The 12,304-nt window shown below is 43.6% G+C and overlaps 1 protein-coding gene and 1 long non-coding RNA gene across 2 annotated transcripts in view; both read left to right on the top strand.

Annotated features, from left to right (window-relative positions):
• Positions 1-12,304, top strand: part of LOC121003515 — a gene marked incomplete at its 5' end in the record, with an annotated part of 1,598,977 nt that overhangs the window by 836,356 nt on the left and 750,317 nt on the right.
• LOC121003565 lies at positions 11,509-12,005 on the top strand. Its single transcript, XR_005779506.1, has 3 exons — positions 11,509-11,553; positions 11,683-11,862; positions 11,945-12,005. It is a non-coding gene; the product is annotated as an uncharacterized LOC121003565 (long non-coding RNA).

Raw genomic sequence — 12,304 nt, 5'->3', positions numbered from 1 at the left:
TGGGGCTCAGGCCCCGAATGTTTTAACCTAGCAATGCCCCTGCCTTTCTGTAAGTGTGATTTACTCCTCCTTATCTTTTCTCTAAGCTCCAGAGCTGAAAACAAACATAGTGTGAAGTAAGGAAATGGACATAACAGCAATACAGTGGTGGCAGGTTTCACAGATGTGATATGTTCCCTGCTTCTGAGTGAAATGCATCTAGCTGTGCAACTGAAACAGGGAATAAAATGTCCCAAAAATACTTTACGGAAACCCAAAAAATAAGCACAGCGATTATACAAACTTTATTGGAAACATTCTACATTTTTCAAACCAGCACCTGGATCTGAATACTTTCATATTAACCGCCTCCGGATCGCCTAACGCAGGATCGCGTTCCGGTGGCGGAAGCTGCAGGCAGAGTCACGCATATACGCGTCATCTCGCGAGACGCGAGATTTCCTGTGAACGCGCGCACAGGATCGGAAGGTAAGCGAGTGGATCTCCATCCTGCCAGCGGCGATCGTTTGCTGGCAGGCTGGAGATGCGATTTTTTTTTTTTAACCCCTAACAGGTATATTAGATGCTGTTTTGATAACAGTGTCTAATATACCTGCTACCTGGTCCTCTGGTGGTCCCTTTTGCTTGGATCGACCACCAGAGGACACAGGCAGCTCAGTAATAAGTAGCACCAAACACCACTACACTACACTTTCCCCCCCCCGTCACTTATTAACCCCTGATCACCCCATATAGACTCCCTGATCACCCCCCTGTCATTGATCACCCCCTTGTAAGGCTCCATTCAGACGTCCGTATGTTTTTTACGGATACATGGATCGGATCCGCAAAACACATACAGACGTCTGAATGGAGCCTTACAGGGGAGTGATCACCCCATATAGACTCCCTGATCACCCCCCTGTCATTGATCACTCCCCCTGTAAGGCTCCATTCAGATGTCCATATGTTTTTTGCGGAACCACGGATACATGGATCGGATCCGCAAAACACATACGGACGTCTGAATGGAGCCTTACAGGGGCGTGATCAATGACAGGGGGGTGATCACCCCATATAGACTCCCTGATCACCCCCCTGTCATTGATCACCCCCCTGTAAGGCTCCATTCAGACATTTTTTTGGCCCAAGTTAGCGGAAATTGTTTTTTGTTTTGTTTTTTCTTACAAAGTCTCATATTCCACTAACTTGTGTCAAAAAACAAAAATCTCACATGAATTCGCCATACCCCTCACGGAATCCAAATGCGTAAAATTTTTTAGACATTTATATTTCAGACTTCTCACGCTTTAGGGCCCCTAAAATGCCAGGGCAGTATAAATACCCCACATGTGACACCATTTCGGAAAGAAGACACCCCAAGGTATTCCGTGAGGGGCATATTGAGTCCATGAAAGATTGAAATTTTTGTCCCAAGTTAGCGGAAAGGGAGACTTTGTGAAAAAAAAAAAAAAAAAATCAATTTCCGCTAACTTGTGCCAAAAAAATTCTATGAACTCGCCATGCCCCTCATTGAATACCTTGGGGTGTCTTCTTTCCAAAATGGGGTCACATGTGGGGTATTTATACTGCCCTGGCATTTTAGGGGCCCTAAAGCGTGAGAAGAAGTCTGGGGTCCAAATGTCAAAAAATGCCCTCATAAAAGGAATTTGGGCCCCTTTGCGCATCTAAGCTGCAAAAAAGTGTCACACATCTGGTATCATCGTACTCAGGAGAAGTTGGGCAATGTGTTTTGGGGTGTCATTTTACATATACCCATGCTGAGTGAGATAAATATCTTGGTCAAATGCCAACTTTGTATAAAAAAATGGGAAAAGTTGTCTTTTGCCGAGATATTTCTCTCACCCAGCATGGGTATATGTAAAAAGACACCCCAAAACACATTGCCTTACTTCTCCTGATACCAGATGTGTGACACTTTTTTGCAGCCTAGGTGGGCAAAGGGGCCCACATTCCAAAGAGCACCTTTAGGATTTCACCGGTCATTTTTTTACACATTTACTCATTTTTTTATTTCAAACTACTTACCACACATTAGGGCCCCTAGAATGCCAGGGCAGTATAACTACTCCACAAGTGACCCCATTTTGGAAAGAAGACACCCCAAGGTATTTCGTGATGGGCATAGTGAGTTCATGGAAGTTTTTATTTTTTGTCACAAGTTAGTGGAATATGAGACTTTGTAAGGAAAAAAAAATAAAAAAATCATCATTTTCCGCTAACTTGTGACAAAAAATAAAAAGTTCTATGAACTCACTATGCCCATCAACGAATACCTTAGGGTGTCTACTTTCCGAAATGGGGTCATTTGTGGGGTGTTTGTACTGTCTGGCCATTGTAGAACCTCAGGAAACAGGTGACAGGTGCTCAGAAAGTCAGAGCTGCTTCAAAAAGCGGAAATTCACATTTTTGTACCATAGTTTGTAAACGCTATAACTTTTACCCAAACAATTTTTTTTTTTTATCAAAGACATGTAGAACAATAAATTTAGAGAAAAATTTATATATGGATGTTGTTTTTTTAAAAAAAAATTACAACTGAAAGTGAAAAATGTAATTTTTTTGCAAACATTTCGTTAAATTTCGATTAATAACAAAAAAAGTAAAAATGTCAGCAGCAATGAAATACCACCAAATGAAAGCTCTATTAGTGAGAAGAAAAGGAGGTAAAATTCATTTGGGTGGTAAGTTGCATGACCGAGCAATAAACGGTGAAAGTAGTGTAGTGCAGAAGTGTAAAAAGTGGCCTGGTCATTAAGGGTGTTTAAGCTAGGGGGGCTGAAGTGGTTAAAGGGAACCTGTCACCGGGATTTTGTGTATAGAGCTGAGGACATGGGTTACTAGATGGCCGCTAGCACATCCGCAATACCCAGTCCCCATAGCTCTGTGTGCTTTTATTGTGTAAAAAACCCGATTTGATACATATGCAAATTAACCTGAGATGAGTCCTGTACGTGAGATGAGTCAGGGACCGGCTCATCTCAGGTTAATTTGCATATGTATCAAATCGGGGTTTTTACACAATAAAAGCACACAGAGCACATTTTTTTGTATAACCACATATACATGTATCTGTATAAGCGCCACCTGCTGATTGTTCGGGGGTGTTGGGAGTTGGACCTCTACATTGAGCTCATATTGATGACCTATCCTGAGCACATGCCGGAGAAACCCTTTAATGACCGCTGTATTTCGTCATGCTGCTTGTTAAAAATAAATCTATTAAACTACAACATCTGTGTGGTCGTGAGGAGCTGCCAAAAACCAAATCTGCCAACCCAATGTCTGTCTAGATAGTAATAATAATCTTTATTTCCAGGACGTCTTCCATGACAGCACACATGGAGGATGTCCTTATGTACCTCTCTAAAGGGACAGGAAGCACAGAGGTTAAAAGCCCCTCCAACTCCAGTGTTCTTCCTGTCCCTTACAGGTCAGCAGCCAACAGAGAGGATCCCTGTTATGGGAAAAAGTTTATTCTTTGGCAAAGGAGCCCAGGATAGGACTGGGGGGATTATGCCTCTACTCCCATCCCTGGACTGGATTGCTCGGCTAGCACCCCTTAATGGGATCCCCTGGCCTTACTAGTACCCATTGAGGCTGCGGGGTCTGGTTGCGGTGTCCGCTTCCTCTCTGGAGAGGCTCTCGGCTCCGTACTGCATCCTCTTTCTCCGTCTGCGTTTCACGTGCAGGGCTCAGCCATATTGAGCGCTGTCCCAGGAGTATCACTTCCTGCTACTTTTGCGCGCCTCTGCAAGCCAAGTGACGTCCTCTTGTTAGATGTCCGGTGAGAGGGCACGCTGGAATGCCTGGCGCGGTGGGGATGGCCTATCAATGCAGGAGTCCCCATTTGGAATGGACTCACATTATCCATATTGTGATTCTCCTGTAGGAGGGAGTCCCAGAAGAGGGAGTAGCAGACTGGCGGCAGAAAGGGGGCAGGACTATAAAGGTATGGTGGGATATCAAATGTTTGTGTACTCCACCATGGAAGGTCCTGTGTCTGGTCTGTTTGTTTTGTAATTTCAGGATGATAAAGATGTGGTGCATAAAAATCCTTCTGAACCTAAAAAGAAAGTGAAAAGATGCTATAGTTGTGCTAAGAAGCTGGCAGAGTCTTACTTTAAACAACTTTGCAGCTCTTGCATTGATAAATTGATAAAAGAACAGCCATCTTTATCAGCTTAAATTACGAAGATTATAAAGGAGGAAATACACCCCTCAGTGGTCAAATGAATGCCAAAATCTGTTCCGCAGTCTCATGTTAGAAGACCTAGAGCTGATATGGACTCAGATTTAGAGGATGGATCCACTAGTAACATTAGATCAGAGGGAGAAATTGATGATATTGAGGAAGATGAAATTGCTTCTTGTCTTGCGGAAGAGGGGAAAAAGTATTTTTTTTTTTCATCCGAGGATTTACGCTACTTTCACACTTGCGTTCGGAGCGGATCCGTCTGGTGTCTGTACAGACGGATCCGCTCCTATAATGCAAACGCTTGCATCTGTTCAGAACGGATCCGTCTGCATAACTGTTTTTTTCAGATCTGATTTTTCACTTCGTGAAAACTCAGATCCGACAGTATATTCTAACACAGAGGCGTTCCCATGGTGATGGGGACGCTTCAAGTTAGAATATACTAAAAGAACTGTGTACATGACTGCCCACTGCTGCCTGGCAGGTGCTGCCAGGCAGCAGGGGGCAGTCCCTCCCTCCCTCCCCTGTATATAACTCATTGGTGGCCAGTGCGGCCCCCCTCCCTCCCCTGTATTTAACTCATTGGTGGCCAGAAAGTGAAAAGATGTGTGCTATAAGCAATGCGCCGCACAGACCTTTCACTTACCAGTAGGAGGAGCGCCAGGGAGGGAGGGTGGGGGCCGGCCTCACTGGCCACCAATGAGTTAAAAACAGGGGGGGGAGGGAGGTAGGGGTCTGCCCCCTGCTGCCAGGCAGCAGGGGGCAGTCATGTACACAGTTCTTTTAGTATATTCTAACTTGAAGCGTCCCCATCACCATGGGAACGCCTCTGTGTTAGAATATACTGTCGGATCTGAGTTTCACGATCTAACTCAAATCCGATGGTATATTCTAACATAGAGGCGTTCCCATGGTGATGGGGACGCTTCAAGTTAAAATATACCATCGGATTGGAGAAAACTCTGATCTGATGGTATATTAATAGGGACTCCTGACTTTACATTGAAAGTCAATGGGGGACGGATCCGTTTGCAATTGCATCATATTGTGTCAACGTCAAACGGATCCGTCCAGACTTACAATGCAAGTCAATGGGGACGGCCAGGCGGACACGAAAACGCTGCAAGCTGCGTTCGGGTGTCCGCCTGCTGAGCGGAACAGAGGCCCAACGGTGCAAAACTGAGGCATTCTGAGCAGATCCGCATCCACTCAGAATGCATTGGGGCAGTACTGATCCGTTCGGGGCCGCTTGTGAGAGCCTTCAAACGGAACTCACAAGCGGAACCCCGAACGCAAGTGTGAAAGTAGCCTTAGACGTTCTCATTTCTGCTGTCTGTCAGACAATGGACGTAGAGGAAGTCACCCAACCTCGTCTATACAAGACAAGATGTTTGGTGGACTAAAAGCAAAAAAGAAAACGCTCTTTCCAGTAAATGAAAATCTAAAATTACTCATATTGGACGAATGGAAAAGGCTTTACATATCTTGTGAGTTTAAGAATCGTCTAGCCTTTAATGCAGAAGATACAAAATTGTGGGTGGATACCCTGAAAATTGATATACTCATTGCAAAAGTAATTTTAAAAAAAACTCCTTGCCCTTTGAGGATTCCTTGCAACTTAAGGACACTATGGATAGAAAAATAGATGGTGCTGGAAAGTATCTTCTGCATTGATCAATGCAAATATTGCCGCTACTTCACTGTCTGGATTGTTATTTTTATGGCTCTCCCAACTAGAGAACCATCTAAAGATGAAAAGCTCCAGGGAAGAAATTCTGGAGTCCATTCCACTCTTAAAAATGGCAACTGCGTTTGTCTCTGGTGCTTCGGCGGAATCTATTAGATTTGCTGTCAGAGGCAGTTCCCTTTCACATTCCTCCGGACGAGCATTGTGGCTTAAAACTTGGTCTGGGGACATTCTGTAAAAAAAATAAGCTTTGTACTATCCCATTATCTGGTACTTATGTTTTTGGCCCTGTTCTGTATTCTATTCTGGAAAAGGCTACGGACAAAAAGAGAGGGTTTCCAGGGGCCAAAAATAAAAAGTCCCAGTCCTTTCGGAAGCCAGGACTATACGTCTCAGTCTTACAGAGGCAAAGGTAAATCAGGAAGGTGGAGGAAGACTGAAAACCTTCATCCATAGTGGAAAGAAATTACTCACAATACTTGGATTTTAAAAACAATGGAGAAAGGATACAGAATAGAATTTTTATATCCTCCACCAAGGAAATTTGTTGTGACACATTTCGCTCAACCAGAACAGAATTCTGCAATAATGTCAGATTTGGAAAAACGATTCAGTTTACAATCCATCAAGCCAGTACCTCCAGAACAAATCGGTCTGGGACACTACTCGAGAATTTTTTATTTTTTTTGTAAAAAAGCCAAATGGGACATATCGATCCATTCTAAACCTAAAGATACTGAAATAGTGGGTGAAATATCGAAGATTTAAATGGATTCAATAAAATCTGCAATTCAGTGTATTTGTCCAGGAGCGGTAATGTGCACAGTGAACTTTAAAAGATGCTTATTATCATGTCCCAATATTTGAGATTTGCGGTTCTGAAGGATTCATCCATTCAACATTTCCAGTTCCAGTGTCTACCCTTTGGCCTATCCTCAGCACCAATAATCTTTTCAAAAATAGTAGCAGAAGTCGTGTCCTGGTTGAGGAAAGAAGAGGATATAATAATTATACTTTATCTGGACAACTTCCTATTGACAGCTCCATCTGCCACCATTCTAATGAGACAGCTGGAATTTACCTTGATGAGTCTCTCCCGCTTGGGATGGATCATAAACCTAGAAAAATCGAACCTTATTTCAGAAACGAGGAAAAATTTTCTTAGGCACCCTATTGGACTCAGAAAAACAACGTTCATTCCTGCTGGTAGAGAAACAGGCAAAGATGTGCCAGGAGATTTCCTTATTCCAAAGGAAAGAAGTCTGGTCTATAAAAACGGCCATGAAAATCCTGGGGTTAATGACGTCTTGCATGGCCACAGTCCCCTGGAGTCAATTCCATTCAAGACCTTTTGCAGAAAACAGTTCTTAATTGTTGGAACCGAGATCTAAATTCTTTGGATCAGAAGATCCGCATCCCAAAGTCGATAAGACAGAGTCTTTTTCATGGTGGATAGATCCAGAGAACTTCTCATTGGGATTTCCATGGACTTTAGAACCTCAGATTCTAGTAACAACGGATGCCAGCAAGTCGGGCTGGGGAGCCCAGGTGCAGGACTTATACTTTCAGGGTCCCTGGGGTCGCAATCTCTCTCACAGGTCCTCAAACTTCAGGGAGTTGAGAGCAGTCTTGGAAACTTTCCTAAAAGCGGAGAGTCTTCTAAAGGGCCTACATGTACGGGTTCTCTCAGACAACATTGCAACAGTATCCTTCCTGAAACATCAAGAGGAGTCAAGATTTCCACCCCTTCAGCATTTATCAGACCGGATATTCAGCTGGCCAGAGAAAAATGTACTGTCAGTCTCAGCAATCCACCTGAAAGGAGAGAAATATGTAACCGCAGATTTCTTAAGCGGACATTCTATATGTCCATGGGAGTGGTGTCTCAAAAAAGAAGTATTTCATCTACTTTGCAAGAAATGGGGGACTCCTCAATTGGACCTCTTTGCCGCCAGAAAAAATACTCTTCTTCCCTTTTACTAAATCTGTGGGACAGACCAGTGGCAGTAGATGCTTTGTCTCAGAGTTAGGATATGGATCTGGCCTATGCCTTCCCGCCTTTTCCTCTAATTGGGCCAATCCTGAAAAAGCTGAGGTCAGAACAAGTAACTCTGGTCCTAATGGCTCCATATTGGCCAAAACAAAGCTGGCTCCCAATTCTAAAGAACTTGGCATTGGAGGAATCCTTTTTTCTTCACCCAGACGACGACCTATTGTCTCAGGGACCTCTTTGGCATCCACAAGTGCACAGGTTGAAGCTGGCAGCATGGATTCTGAAGAACAGATACTAAGAGCCAGGGGCCTGTCAGAAAGAGTTATAACAACCATGCTACAAAGTCACAAGAGGGTTACTTCTGCCATCTACGGTAAGATTTGAAAGAAATTCCGTTCTTGGTTTGTTTCTCTTCACAAAGAGTCAGTTTCCCCTTCTATTCAGGACATTCTAGAATTTCAGCAGGAAGGTTTTGACATGGGTCTCAGGCCCAGTACTCTAAAAGTTCAGATTTCAGCTTTTGAGTTGGTTTCTTGACTTCCCTCTAGCAGGGCACAATTGGATAAAAACATTTTCTCGTGCCATCTCCAGAATCCGGCCTCTGGTTAGAAAGTCAGTTTTTCCTTGGGACTTGTCACTAGTATTGGAGCACCTATGTAATCCTCCTTTTTGAAGCTTTAGAAACTGTAAAATAAAAATGCTCTCTTTCAAAAGAGTATTTCTAGTGGTCGTAACATCGGCAAGGAGAGTAGGAGAGATACAGGCTTTTTCTTCAAGAGAACCATATATGAGGATTCTGGATGACAGAGCAATCTTAAAATTATACCCAGCCTTTATGCCATTTTTTTTACAGAACAGAAGAATGCAAAATAACAATGTTTTCATACTCTAGATGTTCGTCGTTTAGTAATACAATATTTAGAAGTCACTCGCCCCTTCAGGAAAGATTCAGCTTTATTTGTACAATTCGCAGGGAAGAATAAGGGAAAACAAGCTTCAAAATCCACTATTGCAAGATGGATTAAATCAACAATCCAGCAAGCTTAGGCTGCGTTCACACGGGCGAGATTTCCGCACGGGCGCAATGCGGTAGGTGAACGTATTGCACCCGCACTGAATCCCGACCCATTCATTTCAATGGGGCTGTTCAGATGAGCGGTGATTTTCACGCATCACTTGTGCGTTGCGTGAAAATCACAGCATGCTCTATATTCTGCATTTTTCACGCAACGCAGGCCCCATAGAAGTGAATAGGGTTGCGTGAAAATCGCAAGCATCCGCAAGCAAGATTTTCACGCACGGTTGCTAGGAGACTATCGGGATGGAGACCCGATCATTATTATTTTCCCTTATAACATGGTTATAAGGGAAAATAATAGCATTCTGAATACAGAATGCATAGTAAACTAGCGCTGGAGGGGTTAAAAAAAATAATAATAATAATTTAACTCACCTTAGTCCACTTGATCGCGAAGCCCGGCATCTCCTTCTGTCTCCTTTGCTGAACAGGACCTGTGGTGAGCATTAATTACAGGACAAGGACCTTTGGTGACGTCACTCCGGTCATCACATGATCCATCACATGATCTTTTACCATGGTGATGGATCATGTGATGACCGGAGTGACGTCACCAACGGTCCTTTACCTGTAATTAATGCTCACCACAGGTCCTGTTCAGCAAAGGAGACAGGAGGAGATGCCGGGCTACGCGATCAAGTGGACTAAGGTGAGTTAAAAAAATTTAGAATTTTTTTTTTTAACCACTCCAGCGCTAGTTCACTATGCATTCTGTATTCAGAATGCTATTATTTTCCCTTATAACTGTTATAAGGGGAAATAATACAATCTACAGAACACCGATCCCAAGGCCGAACTTCTGTGAAGAAGTTCGGGTTTGGGTACCAAACATGCGCGATTTTTCTCACGAGAGTGCAAAACGCATTACAATGTTTTGCACTCGCGCGGAAAAATCGCGGGTGTTCCCGCAACGCACCCGCACATTTTCCCGCAACGCCCGTGTGAACCCAGCCTTATACTTCCCAGAATAAAGACTGCCTATTAAAGTCACAGCCCATTCTACTCAAGCAGTGGCTGCTTCTTGGGCGGAAAGAGCTAATGCCTCACTGGAACAAATCTGCAGGGCAGCTACCTGGTCTAGTTTTCAAACCTTCTACAGACTAGACCTAACTACTAATAGAGACCTTCTCTCTCTCCATACTCTTCTCTTCCCATCACTCTGGTACAAGTTGATCTTGGTCTCCTCTGTCCATAGGATGTTGTTCCAGAACTGTAAAGGCTTTTTTAGATGTCGTTTGGCAAACTCTAATCTGGCCTTCCTGTTTTTGAGGCTCACCAATGGTTTACATCTTGTGGTGAACCCTCTGTATTCACTCTAGTGAAGTCTTCTCTTGATTGTTGACTTTGACACACATACACCTACCTCCTGGAGAGTGTTCTTGATCTGTCCAACTGTTGTGAAGGGTGTTTTATTCACCAGGGAAAGAATTCTTCGGTCATCCACCACAGTTGTTTTCCGTGGTCTTCCGGGTCTTTTGGTGTTGCTGAGCTCACCGGTGCGTTTCTTTTTTTTTTAAGGATGTTCCAAACAGTTGTTTTGGCCACGCCTAATGTTTTTGCTATCTCTCTGATGGGTTTGTTTTGTTTTTTCAGCCTAATGATGACTTGTCTCACTGATGGTGACAGCTCTTTGGATCTCATCTTGATTCCAAATGTAAATAGCACACATGAAATGAACTCTGAACCTTTTTATCTGCTCATTGTAATTGGGATAATGAGGGAATAACACACACCTGGCCATGGAACAGCTGAGAAGCCAATTGTCCCATTACTTTTGGTTCCTCAACAAGTGGGAGGCACATATGCAAACTGTTGTAATTCCTACACCGTTCACCTGATTTGGATGTAAATACCCTCAAATTAAAGCTGACAGTCTGCAGTTAAAGCACATCTTGTTTGTTTCATTTTAAATCCATTGTGGTGGTGTATAGAGCCAAAAATGTTAGAATTGTGTCGATGTCCCAATATTTATGGACCTGACTGTATGTGGACATCCTCCATGTGTGCTGTCATGTCGGACTCTTGGAAAACTATATTTACCGGTAAGTCTAAATTCTACTTTATGTATCTCCAACATATTCAGCGGCATTTTACAATTATCCGGATAACATAGGACCTGTAGAATCCTCCACTTCTCCAGCACTGAGGCTCCTGTGGTCTCCTTCAGTCTGTTTACATCACTGCAGCAACAGTATTAGTTGGAGCTCCGATGGTGGTATGTATATCACCTGACCATTAAGGCCTAGGATGGTCTATAGCGGTCACGTGCTGTTCATACTGGCATCACTGATGACGTCTTCTATTGGCTGTAGGGTCATGTGAAGGTGTGACATACCATGAAACTGCCTTGACCTCACACATGTTTCGATCACTGTAAAAAGAGAGCACAACATCTACACTTTATTGTCTCCTCCGATGTTTCAGTTTACATCTTCTCATCTTCTCTCCATTCAGGTTCCTACAATATAGGATCCGCTCAGTGGATATCTTCTATATAAGACCCTTTCCTGATTGATTAATCAAGGATGGACAGGGACAAGATGGCTGAGAGGATAATAAATCTCACCCTAGAGATCCTCTTCCGGATTACTGGAGAGGTGAGAGATTCTGATGATGTCACTTTACATCATCTTATCTATGTTACTAACAGATGGACATGACTGGAGAGGTGAGGGACTCTGGAGATGTATGGAATGATATTTATTACTGTGTCTCTCCATAATCAGGACTACATAGTAGTGAAGAAGACCTCTAGTGAGCCCTGTCAGGCCCCTGTGTCTGAAGGATGGGGAAGAACCCTTAGCCCAATGACAAGGCCTCCACCTCACCCCCCGATACATGAGGAAATCAGTAGAGAGAAGATCCTAGAACTCACCAACAAGATGATTGAGCTGCTGACTGGAGAGGTGACACTGCTGGGAATGCTGGGACATTATACAGGAACACTATGAAGGGATCTGGGTGATGACTGTAACATTGTGTCGTCAGGTTACTATAAGGTGTCAGGATGTCACCGTCCATTTCTCCATGGAGGAGTGGGAGTATTTAGAAGAACACAAAGATCTGTACAAGGACGTCATGATGGAGGTTCATCGACCCCTCACATCACCAGGTAATAGACATGACTAAATACACACGTCCTCTCATTATCTGTATGTAAGCAATGAATTCCGTCACTGGATATGTTTCCTACAGTTAAGGAAGAGAGACGAACACCCGAAAGATGTCCCAGTCCTCTTCTTCCACAGGATAATTCAGAAGAACATTACTATGTCCCACAGGATGATCAGGTAGATGGATATAAGGGCATCCTGATGGAGGATCACCGGACCCTCGCATCACCAGGTA

The sequence above is a fragment of the Bufo bufo genome, chromosome 6 (genome assembly GCF_905171765.1).
Source record: "Bufo bufo chromosome 6, aBufBuf1.1, whole genome shotgun sequence".
NCBI lineage: Eukaryota > Metazoa > Chordata > Amphibia > Anura > Bufonidae > Bufo > Bufo bufo.
The sequence above is the reverse complement of the archived record's forward strand: the minus strand, read 5'-3'. Positions and strand labels throughout refer to the sequence as shown.